This window comes from Malus sylvestris, chromosome 14 (assembly GCF_916048215.2).
Source record: "Malus sylvestris chromosome 14, drMalSylv7.2, whole genome shotgun sequence".
Lineage (NCBI taxonomy): Eukaryota > Viridiplantae > Streptophyta > Magnoliopsida > Rosales > Rosaceae > Malus > Malus sylvestris.
The window spans coordinates 5,088,824-5,110,231 of NC_062273.1; the positions used below are offsets into that span (position 1 = coordinate 5,088,824).

Below are 21,408 nucleotides of genomic sequence, written 5' to 3' on the forward strand. Positions count from 1 at the left end.
GGATTTGAATATTTTTCAAATCCAACGGTCCAGATTAATTAACTACATTAAAATTAATTAAAAATATATAAAAAATACAGTAAAATTTTTAAAAAGTTATTTTTTTTTCTATAAATACCTAACCCTCATCTTCCACCTTACACCACATTTATTTAGTGTTTTTTTTTAAGTTTATTTGATGAGTATGTAATTTTATTTTAGTGTGTATTTTTTTTAAGTTTATTTGAAATTTTATCCAAAATTGGTTAAAAATCTTATCTGAAATAAACTTAAAAAAAATAAAAAAAACACACCAAATAAATGCGCTGAGTGCCATCGCATTTTTTAGGGGTGGAGATGCCTTGGCCTATTACTATTCACTCCAGTCTATTACTGTTCACTTGAGTAGATAAATGCGCTGGGTGCTAGCGCAAAGTCTTTAGGGGTGGACTCGCTCTCAATGGTTTCAACAAAAAAAAAAAAAAAATCCTGATTGACTTGAGTTCGGGATATTCGAGTACAATGTAATTGAAATCTATGCAAGAGATTCTATGAAAAAATAACATACAAACAAAACTTAATTGAAAGTAGAAAGAAAAACTTGGACATGAGAACCGAAACTAATATGGGGAGTGATATCCACACACCCCATTTTACTTCTCACACACCCTTCTAATTTTCTGCCGTCGGATTTGGTGAATTGAAGAAGATCAACGGACATAAATTAACAAGGGGTGTGTGAGAAGTAATTTGGAGTGTGGATAGCTCATCCCACTAATATTTGTAAGGGGTATAGTTTACTCCCATTATCATACTTTCTTTCTCTCATTGTCACAATCCCACCCACTGAATCGAAGATCCACACAAATGGGTGACATCCTCACTCACAATTTTTCTCTTCTCTCCCTACTGGATAAACACATTGTACCATAAAATGGCTTTACATCAGAGAGGGAGCAAGGGAAGAAAGAGAGTGCAAAGAGAGAGAGAGCGCACAGAGTCAGAAATCTTGAAACATCCCAACGTTACAAAAGCAGTAGTACAAAGTGAGCACCAATGATAGCGCACCTGTACAAAGAGCATATCACTCACTAGCTAATCTAGCTTGAAATGATAGGGAACGAACCTTGACTGAGATCTTCAATCCATTGTGACTGCCCAAATAAATAGACAAAAACACAATTAATAAACACAAGGACAAAGAACCTGAGAAGCAGAAACAAACTTGAATGCAAAAAAATTTTGTGCAAGTAAACAAACATCCAGTTGTACTGAGACCTGAATGATCCATGTTTTCTAATATAAGTTAAACCCAACCATGAATTTACAAAAAATTTAGGTAGAATTATTAACATAAGTCAGAAAAAAAGACACAACTTTGCAATTAAACTTCTTAAATAACTTAAACCCGACAAATTTAACTAATTAGATTCATCCACAAAATAGATTTTAAAATAACCTCAAAGAGTTTCTTCTAACCAAGCAAACCATTACTCAACAAAAAACATCTAGTAAAAGCTCATATAAAAATCACAATATTGTAATGAACGGGAACTTCAAAATAATCTCAGAAGTAGCATCTCAAAGCAATAAAATGTCAAAATCTTATCCTTTTTTCTCAAACTTTCCATTCAAGGGAAACTCCACCTAAATTTAAGGTAGAAGATTTGACAAACTAAAAAAATGTAAAATTACGAAATTATCTGACCTTTTTTTAAAATCACAGAATAAACATTTTCCATCATCGTCACAATCATTTTGGGGAACCAAATCTTAAGAAAAATAAGAATCTCCCTATTTAGTTCACTTCTTCATAAGGAATAATCTTATATAAAAGAACTCGAAACGTATTCAAGGTAGAGCAAGCTAAGGATTTAGAAGATAAAGACCCTTTTTTAGCAACATCTAATTTAAGCATTAGTTTATAGTGCATGAATACAATATATAACACTACCAAACAAAGGAGTTGAAGTGGAGAATGAAACACATAGAGACCGATTAACAGAATAAGAATCATTTACCCTTCCCTATGCAAAAAACATAACCAAAATCCCAACCTTCTCAGAAAACTACAGCCATTTTTACAAATTTCCATGAGCCAACACTAGAAAATGTAAATGACAAAGCAACATAGAAGGAGGCAGACAAAAGAAATCAAAGAACCGAACACTCTCTTCATTAGCAAAATCATTTGAGAAATCAGATGAAAATAAGCCAAAGAAAAAAAAATAAAATCTTAAAAGGACCTTGTTCGGGAAAGGAAGGATGTCGAGGCTAGTGGGAAGCTCCACCAATTCCGCCATATTTGCAATTTGTAGAGAGAGGAAAGAAGAAGAAGAAAAAGAAAGGAGAGTTAGAGGATGAGGTAGAAAACAGAGACATAACCAAATAAGTGCCTAAACCAAAAACGAAAAAAAACTTAACACAAAATAATGGATGTCGTTGTAGACCATTTTAAATGAAACGATTAAATATTGAGAAGTACTAATTGTCAAACTAACCTGACGAGCTTCTCTTGCTGAAAATTCATGACTACAATTTATTTTCAATAGAATCTCCAAACGGAAAGTTAACCTCCGAACGTTTGCATAACCTGAAGAACTTCCTCATGCACCACCAAGTTCCCAAAAGCAGTCATTTGACAAAGATTCAAAGTGAAATAAAGTGAATTCGACATAGAAACTTCTGTAATTTCAAAACATGTTTCCTAAAATTACTCGCCTATAGAGTAATGTCACAAACCCACTTATAAAAATCGATTGCCCCAACTAAAATTCAACACGAACACAGAGAGATTAAATGGTCAATACCAAAATCTTGCCCCAACTGTAATTGATAACCTGCCCCCTTCCAGTTTAAACTTTATAGGATGATTCTTTAACCCTAGTTCTTGTCATTCAGTGAAGAGTCATAACACATACAGACATTAAAGTTGAAATCTTTTCGAAGCAGATGAAAAGGGAATACGTTTCGGCCCTTTGAGTTATTGGAAAAAAACCCAACAGAGCAAAAGCCTCTAACTCCAAAGACTGTTGTGGGATTTTGAAGAGAGCAAGAGAGAGAGAAAATATCAGAAGAAATAAAGCAAGAGAGGGGGGAACCAAAAGGGGGAAGAAGAAGAAGAAGTAGTAGTAGCAAAAGCGAAGCAGAGGAAGAAGAAAATAAGGGAAAAAAAGGACGATTGAAATTAATGCATCAAACGACGATTGAATCAAGAGTTATGGAACAAATTTGTACTTCACCAACATGTAGAAAAGCTTGGATCTTTGAAGCAAAACGAAGACAATGAGTGCTTTGCGGCGGAGGCCGAGTTCACTCAGAGCGGATTCGTCGTCGTCGTCGTCCTCCCCAACCTGTGAAACACTCAAACGTCATAATGGATGGATGGTTACAGAGAGAGTTAGGAGAGAGAAACTCCAAAATTTTAATCCGGCCCTAAACCCTTATTACTCTAAAGCCACTTTAAAGACCCCAAAGCAGAAAGGGGTATACTCAATACCTGAATTAAGAGAGGGAACATGAACTTATTAACAGAGGAGCAAATTTACTCCATATCAAAATCAAATAAGTAGAAACTTTAGTCCAGTTCAATAAAACAAAACAACATATGCATACCATATGATATGTGAGTTTCAGTACCTCGGGGGGTGATATAGCATTTGCATTTGTATAACATGTACAACACACAAAAAATGATATATACTTTGTTACACACACACACATATAGATAATTATCAATATGCAAGGAGGAAGAGGAGAGAGCACTGTTTTCTTATAAATAGCAGAAATGTCGCAAAACTATAAATCTGGCACCACACGTTAAGCAAACACCCATCTTATCAATGGTTCGTAATGATAGTTTGACCACATATGCCAAACTATAAATCTAAACCATTGATAAGGTAAACTTTTGCGAGAATGTGTGGTCCATATACACTGTCTGGCAACATAACCACCTATGTTGCCAGAACGTCTAGCAATAGGGCATTACGCTACATATTCAAAAGTTGAGAAACCATTGGAGAAGGAATGACTTAGGTAAAATATGGAAATCACAACCCAAAACACAGATTGACAAATGTTATCATTTTAGATTTTCATAAACAACACAGCAGATAAGGAACAACAACAACAACAAAGCCTTTTCCCACTAAGTGGGGTCGGCTATATGAATCCTAGAACGTCATTGCGCTCGGTTTTGTGTCATGTCCTCCGTTAGATCCAAGTACTCTAAGTCTTTTCTTAGGGTCTCTTCCAAAGTTTTCCTAGGTCTTCCTCTACCCCTTCGGCCCTGAACCTCTGTCCCGTGGTCACATCTTCGAACCGGAGCGTCAGTAGGCCTTCTTTGCACATGTCCAAACCACCGTAACCGATTTTCTCTCCTCTTTCCTTCAATTTCGGCTACTCCTACTTTACCTCGGATATCCTCATTCCTAATCTTATCCTTTCTCGTGTGCCCACACATCCAACGAAGCATCCTCATCTCCACTACACCTACGTGTTGATGCTTCACCGCCCAACATTTTATGCCATACAGCATTGCCGGCCTTATTGCCGTCCTATAAAAATTTTCCTTGAGCTTCAGTGGCCTACGACGGTCACACAACACGCCGGATGCACTCTTCCACTTCATCCATCCAGCTTGTATTCTATGGGTGAGATCTCCATCTAATTCTCCGTTCTTTTGCAAGATAGATCCTAGGTAGCGAAAACGGTCGCTCTTTGGTATTTCCTGATCTCTGATCCTCACCCCTAACTCATTTTCGCATCCGCTTGCACTGAACTTGCACTCCATACATTCTGTCTTTGATCGGCTTAGGCAAAGACCTTTAGATTCCAACACTTCTCTCCAAAGGTTAAGCTTCGCGTTTACCCCTTCCTGCGTTTCATCTATCAACACTATATCGTTTGCGAAAAGCATACACCAAAGAATATCATCTTAAATATTAAGTTTGTGATCTTCGCTAGATTGCTCCGGTCATTAGTGTGGATAAGTATGTAAATGGATACAGACAGGAAGCAAACACAAGATGTACGTGGTTCACCCAGATTGGCTACGTCCACGGAGTAAAGGAGTTCTCATTAATTGTGAAGGGTTTACACAAGTACATAGGTTCAAGCTCTCCTTTAGTGAGTACAAGTGAATGATTTAGTACAGATAAGGAAGAGTAAAGAAAATTAGAGAGAAATTCGAACAGAGTAAGGAAAACTAACTATGCATAGACTTACCATAATCACCAATAATAAGGTAGATTAACAAATCCTATCATTTCAGATTTTCACATACAACATAGCATAGCAGATGAGGAAGAGTAAAGAAAATTAGAGAGAAATTCAAACAAGAGTAAGGAAAACTAACTATGCATACCATAATCATCAATACTATTCCACGAAAGATATATACATTTGGTGACAATCATACATTTGATTCCTACAATATTTCATGTCTTGCATAAAAATTAGAAATTAAAAAAAAAAACACAACAAAGAAAAGGGTACCTCATACTTTCCCTGCAGCTTCTCTTCAAAAGGCAAAATGCTTTAGATCCTAAGTACCAAGCAAATATAAAAGCAATTCAACAATTATCAAAGAAAATCAACCATGCATGGAACAAAAATTAGAAATTAAACACTTATCAAAGCTTGTGAAGAATCCTAAATCCAACTAAATCGAAACATAAAGTAACCCGAAAGTAATAAAACTTATAAATTCTATATAAATTATAATCTTCTGGAGAAAATCTCCAATATCCATTATCCAATTAATTGTATTAAAAACCCTAGCAAATCTCCATTAAATTAAACACATCTTGCAGTAAAGTATCCATCTTTTCACAGTAAGGCAATACAAAGATCATGAGCAAGTAAATCTGGAACACTACCATCAAAATTCCAGCAATCAATAACCATACTTATAATTTTTGACAAACTTACAGTTGCTACAGCATTTGACAATGATCAGGCAAAAACTGAATCTTTCGTGGAGTCACAGATGTTCTATAAAAAAAATGAATAATTGAATTAATTGATTAAATTTACGAAAGAAAAAGAGAAGAGGGGAATGGAGGAGATCAACAGAAGGAGACGAAATCAAATTCAGAGTTTAAGAGTCAATTGCTGAATTTAGATGAACTGACCTTTTTGATCACAGACAGTCAAACTGGAATGCACAGGGAGAAGCAGAAGAAGAAAAAGAAGATGGTTCTCAGATCAGTACACCAGCACTCCCTGCAAAACCCCAAAATCAGAAGATTAGAAAAAAACCCAAAATCAGTGGCATGGTCCTCGTTTCTCTATTAATCAGTAGCTAATGACCTAATGAAAAAGAACCCAAAACATACTGCTTAAATTATGGAAAGTGCTTATAAAGCTCATGAATAACTTTCAGAGCTTGCATAGAAATGGTATAGTGCAGATAACAACAGACAATAAAACTATGCACAGTATAACCTAAATCCGATATGTTACATTCCACACACACACATATATGTCAAAAACTCGAAATTATTATAGAGTAAGGACAACTATATTATACAATTAACTTTGAAGTGTTATCCATTGGTAAATTTTCAGTATTAATTCTATTGGTTTATCCATAAGAAATTAAGAATCCAAAACTGCATCAATTCTTTCATTTTCTGAGCAACCAAACAAGGGATAACACAAATTGCAAGGTAAGAGAGAAAGATGGAAACCTGGAGGGCTTAGGAGAAGCGTTTCTGCTTTCGAAAGTCGTGAATGATGCGCTGAAGCTCGGTGACTCGGACTTTGTTGCCATTGTAGACCCAGTCGTCGAGCTCTAGAACCACATTCAAGCTAGGGTTTCCGAGCGGGTTGATTTTGTTGTAAAGGGTCGGCTACTTGGTCCTGCTCGTGTAGTAGGACCTGTTCGCTATCACATTTCGGATTAGGGTTCTTGCGAAGAGCTTCGGATCCATGATTTGGGGTTTAGGGATTTTGGAGTTGGGGGAGAAGAACCAGAGATGAAGCAGCTGCAAATTGGGTCTTAAGCCTAACTGGCATATTTGTAAATAAAGATATAGTTGGCTAAAAGTATTCGAGTGGCAGTCTTGTAAATAAACTGAAATGTGGTCCAAAACACTGTTCATATGAATAGTGCAATTTCCCCTCCTACTTAGGCTAAAACACTATTCATATGAATAGTGCAATTTCCCTTCCTACTTTAGACTAAAGTAATGATAAAAAAAATTAGTGGAATGATACACTTTGCTTCTTAGGTATGTGCATGAGTATATCTTATTTTGTTGTGATTGAGATTTTAAGGGAAAAACTCTAGTGTAATAAAGACAGTTTGTACTGATCCATCATACTACTTTATTTGTACAATTGATTTCCAAATTAAGGCATAATACTAGTTTATTTGTACTGATGCTTTACACATACGTCAGGGAAAGACCGATGATCAAATAAATTGGATAGTGCTTTTGTGAGGTTAAGGGAAAACCTTCGGTGTAATAAAGAACAATTTGTGCAAGGTGTTCATGGCTAGAATTTCTATCGGGGATGTCTCCTAGCCGACGAACACACAACTCCCCGAGAGGTTGGCGCCGGTTGATGTTTTCTGTCGGGCTTCTACTTCACTGGCGGGCTTGTTAGGCAAAGCTTGTCGGGCAAAGCTTGTTGGGCAAGGCTGAAAGAGAAGGACAGGGTTAACTTTGAAAGGTGTCTTTGTGGGGCCTTAGGTATAGGCCTTGAGGCTCACAATCAAGATTAACTTTTAATTGCTCAGGCGTGCCACTGCCATCTCTAGCATGGCAGATGTAGAATGGATGTTGAGTTTTAGTTGTACATATACCAGAGAGGCTGTGTTAGTTATGACAAGTGCCTTTGTAGGGCCTTAGTTGTAGGCCTTGAGGCTTCTGATCAAGAACTAACCCAGTACTCGAACATACGATGTCTGTTTTATTGTTTGCAGAAGTGTTATAACCATTATACTTCTGATTATCCGAGCCCGCAGAGCAGAAGGAACCCAAATAGGTGCCTTTGTAGGGCCTTAGGTATAGGCCTTGAGGCTTCCCATCAGAATTCCTTCTATACTGAAACGTTCTACTACAATCATAATATAATAGAAATAAAACTAAGAGATCAATTGATTACTTGCGCCCCAAGTAACTTCGGACTTCTTGTTATCAAAGCTTGTCGTGGATGGGTTAAGTCCACATAAGGTTCTTTTTTATGCCTTGAGGCCAAAGACTTTTGAATGATCAATCTTACATGCCCGAAAGCTTAGAACTTAGATCTGGTTTAAACTGTGAAGACATATTTAAATCCGATTCAAGCACTGAAAGAGTTTTTTAATAGTCATCTTACTAGAAATAACTTGAATACAACTTGAAGTATACAACATATTGCTAAGCTAATGAATGAAAAGACAAAAACAAAGAGGGTCGGGCAAGGCTGGTCGTCTTGCAACTTCCTATCTTTGTAGTTTATCAAGGGGTTTGAGAGTTTTTAGAAAGGGGGGTAGAGACATGAGTTTACAGAAAGAAATCGATACTACAGCAAGCTTAGGATAAGGTAGCAGAGCTATTACAAAGGCTTTTGGTAAGGGTTTATCCCGAAAGGGATGAACGCTTGGGCTGACTACAGCTTCGTTTGAAGGCAAATCTGGCTTTGAGCAGAGTTTGTGCTTGTATTTGTTTGTTTGATTGAGTGTCCTTAACTCTGATTTCTCTTTCTTCTTTTATAGACACTTTGGCTTGGCCTCCTGTAGTAGTAATCTTGCCCGAATGGAGTTTGAAGGATAGTGACTCATCAGCTATTTACTTGTACTGCCACTGTAAAGTACTTTTGGGCTGATTAGCTGGCTGGTTTATACCACTTGGTCCCTAGGCAGGTGAGCAAGTGGTGTAAATGATTTGCACCTAGTCGGGAAAAGCCTTTTCTGCCTTCTGGGCTTGGGCTGGACTTCGGGCTTCTCTCCTTTTTTTGGACCAACTCCCTTTTGAGCCCAAAGTTTAAGTTTTAACCCAAACACAAGGTTAATGCCTATTGTCAAGTATCTAGATTGAAATCATTGATGTATTTATATGAACTTGTTAGACTGATTGAGATGTTTACAGGGAAGGCTAAGATTGGGAAGGTGTCCCATGACCGTAAAGTCAAGGATGGTGTGCTTGAATCGGCCCTCTTTGTGGTCCCTCGTGTTTTCAAATAATTTTGTATTTAACTACATCATATGATCTTTAAGATATATATTGGATGCATATTCCTTTTCTTTTTTTTTTTTTGTTGGGTAAATTCTATTTTCATTTGTACGGTTTTATATCAGCCCCCTTTAAATTAGTAGGTGTGTATAAAAGTATTTGATGTGTGCAGGATGAGTTATGCTTGGACTGGAAACAACACAAGTGGATATAATAAGTGGGATGTGGTTTACAAAGGTCTCTCTGTCTCTCTCCCACTTTATATATAATTGTATCGAATTACCTGGTTGCAAATAAATGGCAATCCTAATTTCAAGTTGTTTTCTTATAAGTTTTGGTTGTGGGTGTTTAATGAATGGAGACCCATATGGTGGCCACGAGTGGTGGCAATCCTTTCAAGTTGTTTTCTCAGAAAATGTATTTTCCTTATCCATATTCTTTGCTTATTCATTATTATTTTTTCTTCCTTTATGTGTATTTTGATGTGCACTTGAGTCTTTTCTCACGCTATGCTTTATTGCTTTATTTGAATTTTTTTTTTTTTGCAGTAATGACAATTTCTCTTGTTCAGGCTTCTACCTCAAGTTGTATTTCTACCTTAAGGTCAAGGACTCCAAGATCCTTCTTTTTGGTGGCTCACTACATAACTTCAAGAAATTTGGTTGAAATGGTAATCCCAACTTCAAGTAATTGTTTATTAAGTACAATTATTGCATATATATTAACCGATGAGAGAATTCAAGTAATGCTTTTGAGTCTGTTTGTTGTTGTCAGTGCTTATTGATTTTCAATACTACTGAATGTTTGTGATTTACATTGTTTTTAATTGCAGTTGTTCATAGGTTAATGACATGTTCATAGTATTAACTTTCAGAGGTGTTTGGAGGTGTTCAAGAAAAAGTAAAGTCTTTCAACTGACAATTTCCTTGTTATTTGAGGCCTAGTTGATGCTTCATGTGTAGTTTGATATTTCCTAGCATAAATCAATGATGGTGTTGTTAGCTTTGTACAATTTGTAATTTTTTTTTTTGAATATGTGATTATTTTAAAAAATTTGTACTAGTAACTTTCCAATTTTGTGGGTTTATATATATTATTTTGGAAATTTTTTTATAACGGGCATTACTCGTGGTAAATTAGTAATCCACAACGGTCATAGTACACGTTGTGGAGCAAAAAATAATCACAGGGCGACACGTGGATTTTTGACAAAAGAAGACAAAACTACCCTTGGAGCATACCGGGATTCCTATGCGCAAGCAGCAGACAATTATCTTTCAACCAAGTCAAAAGTGCCCAAAATAGGTATCAACTTAAAATCTAATTTATTCATATATTTCCTATTTCATTATTTAGCTAATCAATTAGCTAAATAAATATACTTATTCCATATTTCCTAAAACCTTTTTTTTAAAAACCATAATAATTGACCAATTAAGAGATTAATTGCCTAATTAATCCCCTAATTGGCAGACAAATCACCCCAAAATCATGCTAGGGTCCGGCAAATCCCATAAAAAAATAATCCATCTTACTCTCCACCTTTTCCACCATTTTCCCTTTTTAATTGCCCTAATTAAACCTAAATTAAACCCAAAAACCCTAGCTAGGCCAGCCACCTCCTATCCCTATAAAGATACTCCCATTCTCACCAAAAAGCCACTTCCAACTCTTGCTAAAAATTCTCTAGAATTCTCAAACACCTTTTCTCTCTAAATTCTAACTTTGGCCAAAGCCCCCCATTCATCATGGGCGCATGAGGCTCTTGGCCTTGACCTAAGATGTTAATTGTTTTGTAGGTGCAATTTTGTCCAAGATCAAAGAGGAAGAAATTTGCATCCACAAATTGGTGCTTTCATTGAGAGTTGAGATCCATACTCGTAGAAGACTCTCGCATAAAAAGCTTTTTTCTCTATTTTCTAGTTCATTTGAATATTTTTCATACGTTCTTATTGTTAGAATTTTTTATTTGCAAAGGTTCTTTGATAAAACATATAAGAAAAATATAATGGCTAGAAATTTAGAAAATTCCACAAGTGAAAATTCTAGTACCCAAGAAATGGGACCGCGGCGATCCACGAGGCTAAATGTGGTCATAAACAGAGTGGTTCCACCACTACGAGGTTCCACCATGGCCCAAGCCGTGCCATCCAAGTTTGCACGGGTCAGCCCAAGCCTCGCATTCGCATGCATCACGTGCTGAGCAGCCTGCTCCCGACGAGCAGCCCACTCCCATGGTCTAGCCTGCTCCAGACGAGCAGCCCACTCTAGCGGCCCAGCCTGTTCTCGCCAATCAGCCTGCTCTCGTGGCCCAGCCTGCTCCCGACGAGCAGCTCACTCCCGTGGTCCAGCCTGTTCCCGCCGAGCAGCCCACTCTTACGGCCCAGCCTGCTCTTGCGGCCTAGTCTGCTCTCGTGGCTTTCTAAGTAGCCTAAGTCAGCCCAAGACTATCTCAACTATCCGGACCTACCATCGAGCCGGGGGCATTCTCACCACAGTTTTTCGCGGATTTGACATTTGCCAACTCAAATCTCGCGCCCGGAGTCTACCGCTCTTCCACTGCCAAAAGAGGCACATTCCTTCCAAGCTCTTCCAATACAAATGGCGAACAACACTTGTCTCGACAAGTTATAGAGTTGAGGAGCGCCCTTGCACAATAGACAACCTTGGTGAATCAACCTTTACAACACATCGGGATCCAACGTGCCCCGGACGAGGTATCCCGAAGTAAGACAAGGGCAGACGAACCTTTCCAGCAGCGTCCCGGCAAACAGTCATTCGACCAGCCACGAGCCGAGCGTTCGGGCAGTGTACACTCCTGATTGGGCCCCCGAGATAGCGAATACTCCCGTCTTAGCGCGCGGAGGAGCGTGCACTCTCGACTAGGCCCACTGATGAGCATACATTCACGGTTGGGGTCACACTCCGATAGTCAACATGAGTAACCTTCCGGCCAAAGTGTTCGTTCGCGGTTAAGCCCGCAAGGAGCATCCTCCACCTCATATCGGAGTAGGCAGCACGACGGACGGAGAGATGCAATCACTCAATCCAACTCAAGTTCAACCAGCAGCCTGCGAAGAACTCACTCGCCTACTAGGAACGCACCACATGCATTGCATCTGCGGCATAGACGAGCCAAACGTGTGGAACAATAGCCTAGACCAGCAAATCATGGCTGGGGGCAGCCGAGAGCTCCGCTACCCTAACAAAGGCAAATTCATGAAGAAGTAAAGAGACTCTTGACCAAGCGATTGCATGATTTCCAACGTAATGAGGTCACCGATGAGGCACTACAACGGAACATGACCAACATAAGCAGGTCACCTTTCACGAATGAGATCGAGCAGGCAGAGCCTCCACGTAAGTTCAACATGCCACATTTCACATCTTTCAAAGGGGATGAAGACCCCGAGCGACACTTAAAGCACTACCGAAGCGCAATGATCCTTTATCAAAACAACGATGACCTCATGTGCAAGATATTCGCCACCATTCTACAAGGTGAGACGCAAGATTGGTTCTACACTCTGCCGCCACAATCCATCCGGAATTTCTACGAACTTTCTTTGGTTTTCACTAAAGAATATTCATCCTATCGCTCGATCAAAAAGAAGTCCGACCATTTGTTTGACATCAAGAAGAACCCAAATGAGTCATTTCGTGACTATATGAGGAGATTCAAAGCAGAGAAGGCAAGGATAGTCGGAGGCAACGACTCGATAGTTAGAGCAGCCTTCCAAAAAGGCCTTCCAGCAAACCACCCGCTATTCGAAAAATTGATCATGAAAGAAGATCTAACTCTGGCAGACTTTTTTTCTTTGGCAGAGAAACATGCACTTTGGGACGAGGCTCGCCAATGCACATTCAAGGACTTGAAGAAGTACCCAACATCACCTCCCTAGAAGCAGCGGAAGACTTATTCACCTATTTGATGGTATCTAAAGTAGCAATAAGCTCTACCATCATGCAAGAAAAGCTGGAGGCCCAATTACCTGTATTCTACAGTTCAAAAGCTCTCCTCGATGCTATTAAAAATTCAAAAGCTAACTTTAGCGATAGTTGTTATAACCCAAAAACTTAAGTTTTACCTTCAAACGCACGCAGTCATCATCATGATGCACTGTTCCGTCGAATCCAAACCCACGACGATAAAGGCGTGGACCGTGGCAGATACAAAGTTTTCTGACAAACACAACAACTCGGCCTAAAAGACATGCCAAGGGCAGACAAACACACTCAGAAGCATGTTTTGTCCTTGTCACCCTAGAAGATTCTACGTAAGAGCAACATGTACTGGCAATCGAGCACTACCTCCTGTTGAGCGTTACACGGCCCTAGCCGACCCTTGCTCCATTATTCATCTCTAGAGTGGCCTAATACCAGAAGTTGAGCATCTCCTGCTACATGTAACATGGCCCCAGCTCCACGGCTCCCTACTGAGCCTTCAAGCATAGCCTTGACAACGCAATAGAGTGGCCCAACGACGCCCCGAAGGTAGCCGAACACACTTTAGCCACACCTACTCCCTCAATGGAGATTTCTGGCATTTGCATGTTGACGTCGTATCCAACTACAAAGGCTCATGAATAGCCGTGGTTCTTGCCACCCCAGACGGTTCAATGCTCGAGCAAGCGATCACTCTAAGCTTTAAAGCATCTAACAACAAAGCAGAGTACGAAGCCCCACTAGCAGGCCTTCGAATGACAAAAGACTTGGTGGTGAAAAAGCTTTTAATTAATTCCGATTCCCAGCTAATCACCATCCAGACTACTAGGGGTAAAGGCATAATGATCGTGGCAACCAACTACTTCACCAAATAGATAGAAGCAGAGCCCATGACGATCATGATTCAGACAGACATAGAACGCTTCAAATGAAGGAGCATCGTTTGCCGATTTGGCATCCCTTAATCCATTGTCACCAACAACGGCCCTCAATTCGTGGGGCAAAGATTTGGTGAAGTTCTTCCAAAAATATGGCATCAAGCAACACATGTCTACGCCAAGATATCCTGAAGGCAATAGGCGGGCCAAAGCATCCACTAAGATAATCCTCGACTGCCACAAGAAATCCTCCACCAATAAGAAAAGAAAACGGCCAGACGAACGCCCTGGATGTCTATAGGCATATTGCACCACCAAAAGACGAGCAACCGAAATGAGATAGCCATAAACTTAAATCTAGCAGAGGAGAAATGCGAGCAGACTATCACCCGCATCGCAACTTACTAGCAGTAGTTCCTCTCTAGCCACAACAAAAAGGCCAAGATCCGGTAGTTCTAGCCCAGAGATCTAGTCCTAAGAAGAGCCTTCATCACTGCCAGCAGAGAAGGCTCCAAAAAGATGAATCTCATTCGGGAAGGTCTGTATAAGATTAGTAGAGTAGGTAGCAAGAGTAATTACACAATGAAAAAAAGATCGAAAAGCAGTGGAGCGCCTACAATCTGAAAAGGTACCATGTGTGACCTCCCACTACATCAAAGCCCGAAGACTCAAGAAGCTCGATGGGTACCACCACACAAGCTGAGGACTATCTAGTTGTTATGCAGTTCCTACCTTATAGCTAAGTTCTCGTTCGTTTCACTCATTTTTCAATGAGGAATTTAGAAGTAATCACAACTTGGCTTGGCTGCATGCTTATAACAATTAATCACTCATGCACTTCAAAAGAAGACTGCGCCCTTCTTAGGGACTCATCACAGGAATTGCACCCCCCGAAGGACCAACCATGCTCTCCAGTGCGAGAGGGTAAAATAATTGCTCTCCAGTGCGAGAGGGTAAACCAATTCCTCGACACCAATATGGGTTAGCTCTATAAGACGGGAGGATAAACTTTACACTCCGAATATTTAGACGTGGATGAGCCTGGCTGCCCTAGTATAACTAGATGCATGATGGCTTGCGCTGGGATTTCTAGAAGTAGCCATAATGGTCTTTTTCAAGGCTTAGCTAACTGAATGATTTTTGGTCTTTTGGCTTAATTTATGGGGAACCGGGCCCTAGAGACAGAAGGGGCACATTACACAGTACGCTTTACAGACGGTTGCCCTGAGACCCTAAACCTGCTACCAAGTGCACTAAGGCAGCCTACGGCTTGCCTTTCGAGTAGTAAAACCGCGCTAGACTTATACAACCGCACATTCTTGTGAAAGGTTAAATAAGCTAGCGTGCATATACGAAGTTTTATCCACTGCTGACATGCTACGTAGTCGATAAACTTCACCTCTGCCAAGCACGGAACAACTTATACCAAGTGCTAAAGTGTTGTGATACTTGTTACGCAACCTACAGAATTGGAGAAAGCCAAGGTTAATAGCCTAGTGGTTACGCAGACTTGTCTGCTTCTGTAAGTAAGGCATCCGGCTGCCAACCCTATGGCTAACAACTTTGCAAAGTTCTACACCAACACCTACGGCTGCATAGGCTACGCGAGCTTGTCTGCTTATAAAAAAAGTAGCATGCCTGCCATTGGTCTATCAAGTCTAAAGGTTAAGGCATGAACAAAAGAAGCGAAGATGAAGAAAAGCGAATTAAGCATGTTTATAAACAATTAGCAAAGGCCGAAGGAGTTCAAGCAAAACAAGAGCTACAAGGAAAAACAAATATAATCCTAAAGGCTACCTAGAAGACTATAGGAGCTTGGACATCCCACGACTACTCGGTCGCCACACTTTCAACAGCCGTGACACTCTTAGTAGCGGTATCATTTGGCGCTTCACCCCCGGCTGCCCCAGCTTGGGCACTAACTTCTCCAACTACTTCACCAATGGAAGCCTTAAAAGTAAAATCAAGCAAGTCTTCCGGAGAAATAGAGAAGGTCTCGAAACCCCGAGCCCAGCCTTTTCACCTTTCAGCTGCTCATCCTCATCGAGTAGACCAACATGGATGCTCTACAGCTTATCCACTTCCTTCTTCAGACTTTCATTGATCTTCAGTACGCCTTGAAGTTCCAACAATCTTGGGGTTCAAGCTTATCGATGATTCTTTTGAAGTGGATCACTTGGTTATAAGCAGCAATCAACTCTTCATCTTTTGCAGCAGAACGAAGGTTAGAAACGACATGCTTAAGATTTTGAATCTAAGGTATGTGACATCCGATCTCATTCTCTGCACTTTCATGCTTAACTTGGATCGCGTCAAGCCTAGTCTTCAAGTCAACAATTTCTTGGCGAGTGGTCTCAAGCTACAAAGAAGTGGGGCAGAAATATTAGACCTCTTCAAAGCACCGACCTCAGAATCTGCCATAGTATTTGCCATCTTCTTAGCAGCCTTGCTATATTTGCATCATAGCAAGTAGAGCAGTCCTTTTATATTGGGTTGTATGCTTTGCAAATGAGCTTGGGTAAACAACCTTTCTGACACCATTAACAAACTTGGCACAAACGTCCATGTTTTCAAGCAGATCTAGTATCAAAAGCACATAGATCTCAGCAGCCTCCCCAGAAGCAAGCTTAGTGGATTTCTCACAGCTGCCTACGTGAGCAGTCTCCTAATTCCCAGCAGGCGAATCAGTTTCAGTAGCATAAGGAATGGGCCTTGACGCCACTTTAGCAGCAGAGTCCACCTTATCGCTTTTCATAATAGCAAGCCTCTCCAATGGTGAACCAGACTTAGCTCCCAACAAATGTCTTGGTATAAAATTCGGCACTAGGTGCATGACAAGACCTTTATGCCGAATAGTCTTATCAATAATCGTCCTAGCCATTCTTGACATGGCAGGCGCCGCATGCTTAAATCTAACAACCTTATTTTTCGTCCCCTTGGAAAAAGTCAAGTCAATCACAAGCCTGGAAAATAGTCGACGAACCCACACGAGTAGCAAAAGAAGTCTTTGGTTTTTTCTCAGCCGGCATCTCTTGAGCAGGCAGGGAAGATCCCTTTTCCCGCCTTAATCCTATTCACCTTCTCTTTTGGGAGCAGCCCACGTTTCTCATGACAAAGAGAGCTAAAGTAGCCAACGTCATTCGTGGTACCTAGCAGGGGAGTTCAACCCAACATTCCAGCAGCTCATGAGGCCCGCTACCTCTTCATTTCTCTCAATCACCGGCCTAGCTCACGTCATGTCCAAAAGCCTAAAAGGACATGAGCCATGTGACGCGCCTAGCACTGCGCCCAAGCGCCACAATCCGCGGCCCCAGCCACACAAGCTGCCCTTAGTTCTAGCCAAGTCGAGCAACTTAAAGCAATGGTCCCTGCCACAATACCTCATCGGCCCATGCCGAGCCAACTCCTGGCCCACGCCAGCCGACATGCCGCACCACCCCAACGGCTGCCTCGCGGTAACACCATCCACGAAGAAGACGAAGAAAGCAACGAAAGACAGCCATTTGCATGGGCAAGATGTAGAAGATTGCTAGAGGAGGGGGAACAAATATCCTCTAAGCTATCTCTCTCTTGTAGGGTAGAATAAATCGCTCTCCAAAGTTAATTTAATAACCCACTTAAGGTGGACTTAAATAGGCTTTGAGAGAAATTTATTTCCCTTTCCTAGAAAGATCTAATTTCCTATTAAAGAGAGAATCAACATCAAAATAGGAAGCAGTCTTAAGTTTCCTAAAGCAAGAAGATCTCTACACATGCTGCCCTTTCCTGCGAGTAGCCTAAAAGGTGTGAGGACATTTGTGGAGCCAAGAATAATCACAGGGCGACACATGGATTTTTGACAAAAGAAGACAAAACTACCTTTGGAGCATACCGGGATTCCTATGCGCAAGCAGCAAGCAATTATCCCTCAACCAAGTCAAAAGTGCCCAAAATAGGTATCAACTTAAAATCTAATTTATTCATATATTTCCTATTTCATTATTTAGCTAATCAATTAGCTAAATAAATATACTTATTCCATATTTCCTAAAACCTTTTTTTTAAAAACCATAATAATTGACCAATTAAGAGATTAATTGCCTAATTAATCCCCTAATTGGCAAACAAATCACCCCAAAATCATGCTAGGGTCCGGCAAATCCCATCAAAAAATAATCCATCTTACTCTCCACCTTTTCCACCATTTTCCCTTTTTAATTGCCCTAATTAAACCTAAATTAAACCCAAAAACCCTAGCTAGGCCAGCCACCTCCTATCCCTATAAAGATACTCCCATTCTCACCAAAAAGCCACTTCCAACTCTTGCTAAAAATTCTCTAGAATTCTCAAACACTTTTTCTCTCTAAATTCTAACTTTGGCATCGGAGATTCTTCGGCCAAAACCCCCCATTCATTGTGGGCGCATGAGGCTCCTGGCCTTGACCTAAGGTGTTAATTGTTTTGTAGGTGCAATTTTGTCCAAGATCAAAAAGGAAGAAATTTGCATCCACACACGTGGTGTTAGATTCCAATCTACAACATGCATTGTCTGTGGTTACATTGCATTTGACAACGACATAACCCGTGGTAGAAATTGAGACTTTTTATCACATTCAGATTACTAACGTGCACAATGTTCGTGGTGGATCGCAATCTATCATAGGCGTTCACCGTGATACATGAGCATTTTTCTTCTAGTGGAGTACACTCTTCTGGAGGAGTGCGAGCTATTTCAGCTGAATCTGTGTAGTCCACAGAATGCAAAAAACAGAATATGGCACACTCAGCCTGTAAAAATGACATACAAAAGAAAATAGAGCATACATAAACTCAAGATATATATGAGATAAATGTTCAACGAAATCACGCGAATAGAAAGAAAGGCTCATTACCTCTCCAGGGGAAAACTTCTTCCCATTAAAAATATGATGAAATCCATCAGCCACCATGATTACTAATAAGCTCAATAAGAGCACTGTAACGATCTTCCATCCCATTGTTCCTACTTAGAATAAATTAACACTAAGATGTCTAAGCGAACAAAATACAGATATAATGAAACTTAAATTTCAAACAAAGATAGTCACTGAACGCATTCACAGTCCTTTTTACCCTTTAGTTCAGGGTATTGCTCGAATTTATTGATCTTTTTGTCTCTTTTAAGTTTATTTATATTTATGAATCTTGTCATCCAAGCAACCCAATTCAGGGTTTTGATCGAGCAACAGAAAGATTCAAAATTTCTTAGTTTTTTGGTAGCTAAGAAACTCTAGCATGGTACTTGATGAAGACGAGTTCGACAGAAGAGGATGAAGTCATCAAACGAGAGGTAGTTGGAAACAGCAATGACAGAGGAGAATGGATCAAGAAGCACTGGTTGGGAGGGACGAGTGTTGTATTCTTCGGAACAAGTGGGATATGCGTCTTTGCTCACTGAATATGGGGTTTGTGGTAGAGTTTGTTACAATAGTGGGGAACTTGGAAGTTGTGATGTGATGGTGGTGAACTCTCCGTCTTGAAGGCAAAGAGACGGTAGTTGGTGTCCTCTGAGTGCTCGAAGGAAAAGGAAGAACATTGTGGTTGCCTCCTGCTTGAGTAAACTTGGTTGGGGATATTATTGAAAGGTCAATTAATTGCTTAAGAGTACTGGTTTGATTGTGCAAGATGAATCCATATTAGTCTACTGATCAATCTTCTAGACAACTACACTTGCACAAATATAATTTATATGTAAGTTACTCCAATATCTTCAATGAATCTAAGTATTGAAATCAGAAAACAGTAACACAATATAGTGTCTGTTTCACTACAAACATGTTGAAAAATGAGAAAATGAAATTATTTTTGAGATTGAATGAAGTTTTTTAATTGTTTTCTAAGTTATTACCTAAGGTTTAGGGTTTGCTTGTCTTTTGCTGCTCTTTTGTTCACTTATAAATTCCTTCGAGATGGGGGAGGATAAAATATTGTTTTTAGCATTAAAAGTTCCAACAAACATAAAATGTTTTGTTTTAAAGAAAACTAATGAAAAAGGTTCGAAAACTAATGAAAAAGGTTCGAAAACTTTGAGTTTTAACGATAAGGACAAAATAAATGGTAAAGTGAATAGTACCAGGATTGACTTTTTAGTGAAAAAATGTGGTTTTTCGTTAAAGTGAACAGTACCGGGAGCTTTTCGTTAAAGTTCCCTTTATTTTATTGTAACAACATAACATGCAAAACTTTGTTTAAAAGGTCACCAATAAGAAAAATCATTTATCCATAAATGGCAAACCCTAAATCAGAATGGCTAGTAAAGAAAATTGATCTCTGCACATTCTTTTTCTCCATCTATACACCCTTGATAACTTTCCATAACCTAATTGTGATTGAACAAACCAAACTTAAGCCCTAATTGCTTACCAGAAAATATCTCTCTCCACAGATCATAAGAAATTGAAAGCAATAAGTGAGCAGATATTGTTCGTCTAGAGGAATTTCCAATAGGGACGTTTCCTGGTCGACGAGCACACAGCTCCCCAAGAGGTTGGCGCCGGTTGATAGTGTCTGTCGGACTTCTGCTTATTAGCGGGCTGTAAGAGAAGGACAAAGTCAATTCTGAAAGGTGCCTTTGTGGGGCCTTAGGTGTAGGCCTTGAGGCTCATGATCAAAATTAACTTTAACTGTTTAGGCGTGCCATTACCATCTTTAGCATGACAGATGTAAAACAGAGGTTTAGTTTAATTGTATATGCCCGAGAGACCAAGTTAGCTATGAAAGGTGCCTTTGTAGGGCCTTAGGTGTAGGCCTTGAGGCTTGCAATCAAAACTAACCAAGTACTCGAACATATAGTGGTTTTTCATTGTTGCAGAAGTATTACAACTGTTATATTTTAATCACCCGAGCCCGAAGAGTAGAACAAACCCAGATAGGTGCCTTTGTAGGGCCTTAGGTATAAGCCTTGAGGCTTCCTATCATAATTAATTCTATACTCAAGCGTTTTGTGGCAATCATAATATAACAGAAGTAAAACTCAGAAATAGGCTGATTACTTGCGCCCCAAGTAACTTCGGACTTCTTGTTATCAAGGATTGTCGTGGATGGGTTAAGTCCACATAAAGTTCTTTTTATGCCTTGAGACCAATGACTTTTGATTGATAAATCTTATATGCCCGAAAGGTTAGAACTTAGATCTAATCAAGCTAAATCGACCAGATTTCAAGAACCAAGAAACCTTTGAATCATAAACTTGCTAGAAATAACTTGGATACAGATGGAAGTATACATCATATTACTAGATTTATGAATGAAAAGACAGAACAAAGAGGGTTGGGCAAGATTTCACCTTGTCGGGCAAGGCTAATCGTCTTGCAACTTCCTCTCTTTGTGTTTTACAAAGGGTTTGAGAGCTAGAATGGGAGATTGGGAGATGAGTTTACATGAGGGAATCGATACTACAACAAGATTCAGACAAGGTAGCA

At 39.7% G+C, this 21,408-nt stretch overlaps 1 long non-coding RNA gene across 6 annotated transcripts; it reads right to left on the reverse strand.

Moving 5' to 3' along the window:
• Nucleotides 1-457: 457 nt before the first annotated feature.
• On the reverse strand, nt 458-6,973 carry LOC126598729 (uncharacterized). Of its 6 annotated transcripts, none has more exons than XR_007614944.1 (6): nt 6,675-6,973; nt 6,117-6,207; nt 5,914-5,976; nt 5,479-5,527; nt 2,226-3,332; nt 458-1,133 (listed from the first exon to the last, which is right to left on the reverse strand). It is a non-coding gene; the product is annotated as an uncharacterized LOC126598729 (long non-coding RNA). The 6 variants fall into 6 exon arrangements; XR_007614942.1 differs by lacking the exon at nt 6,675-6,973 and adding an exon at nt 6,321-6,430; XR_007614945.1 differs by lacking the exon at nt 6,675-6,973 and having other exon boundaries at nt 2,226-2,264; nt 2,481-3,332; nt 6,117-6,312.
• Between the last annotated feature and the right edge of the window lie 14,435 nt (nt 6,974-21,408).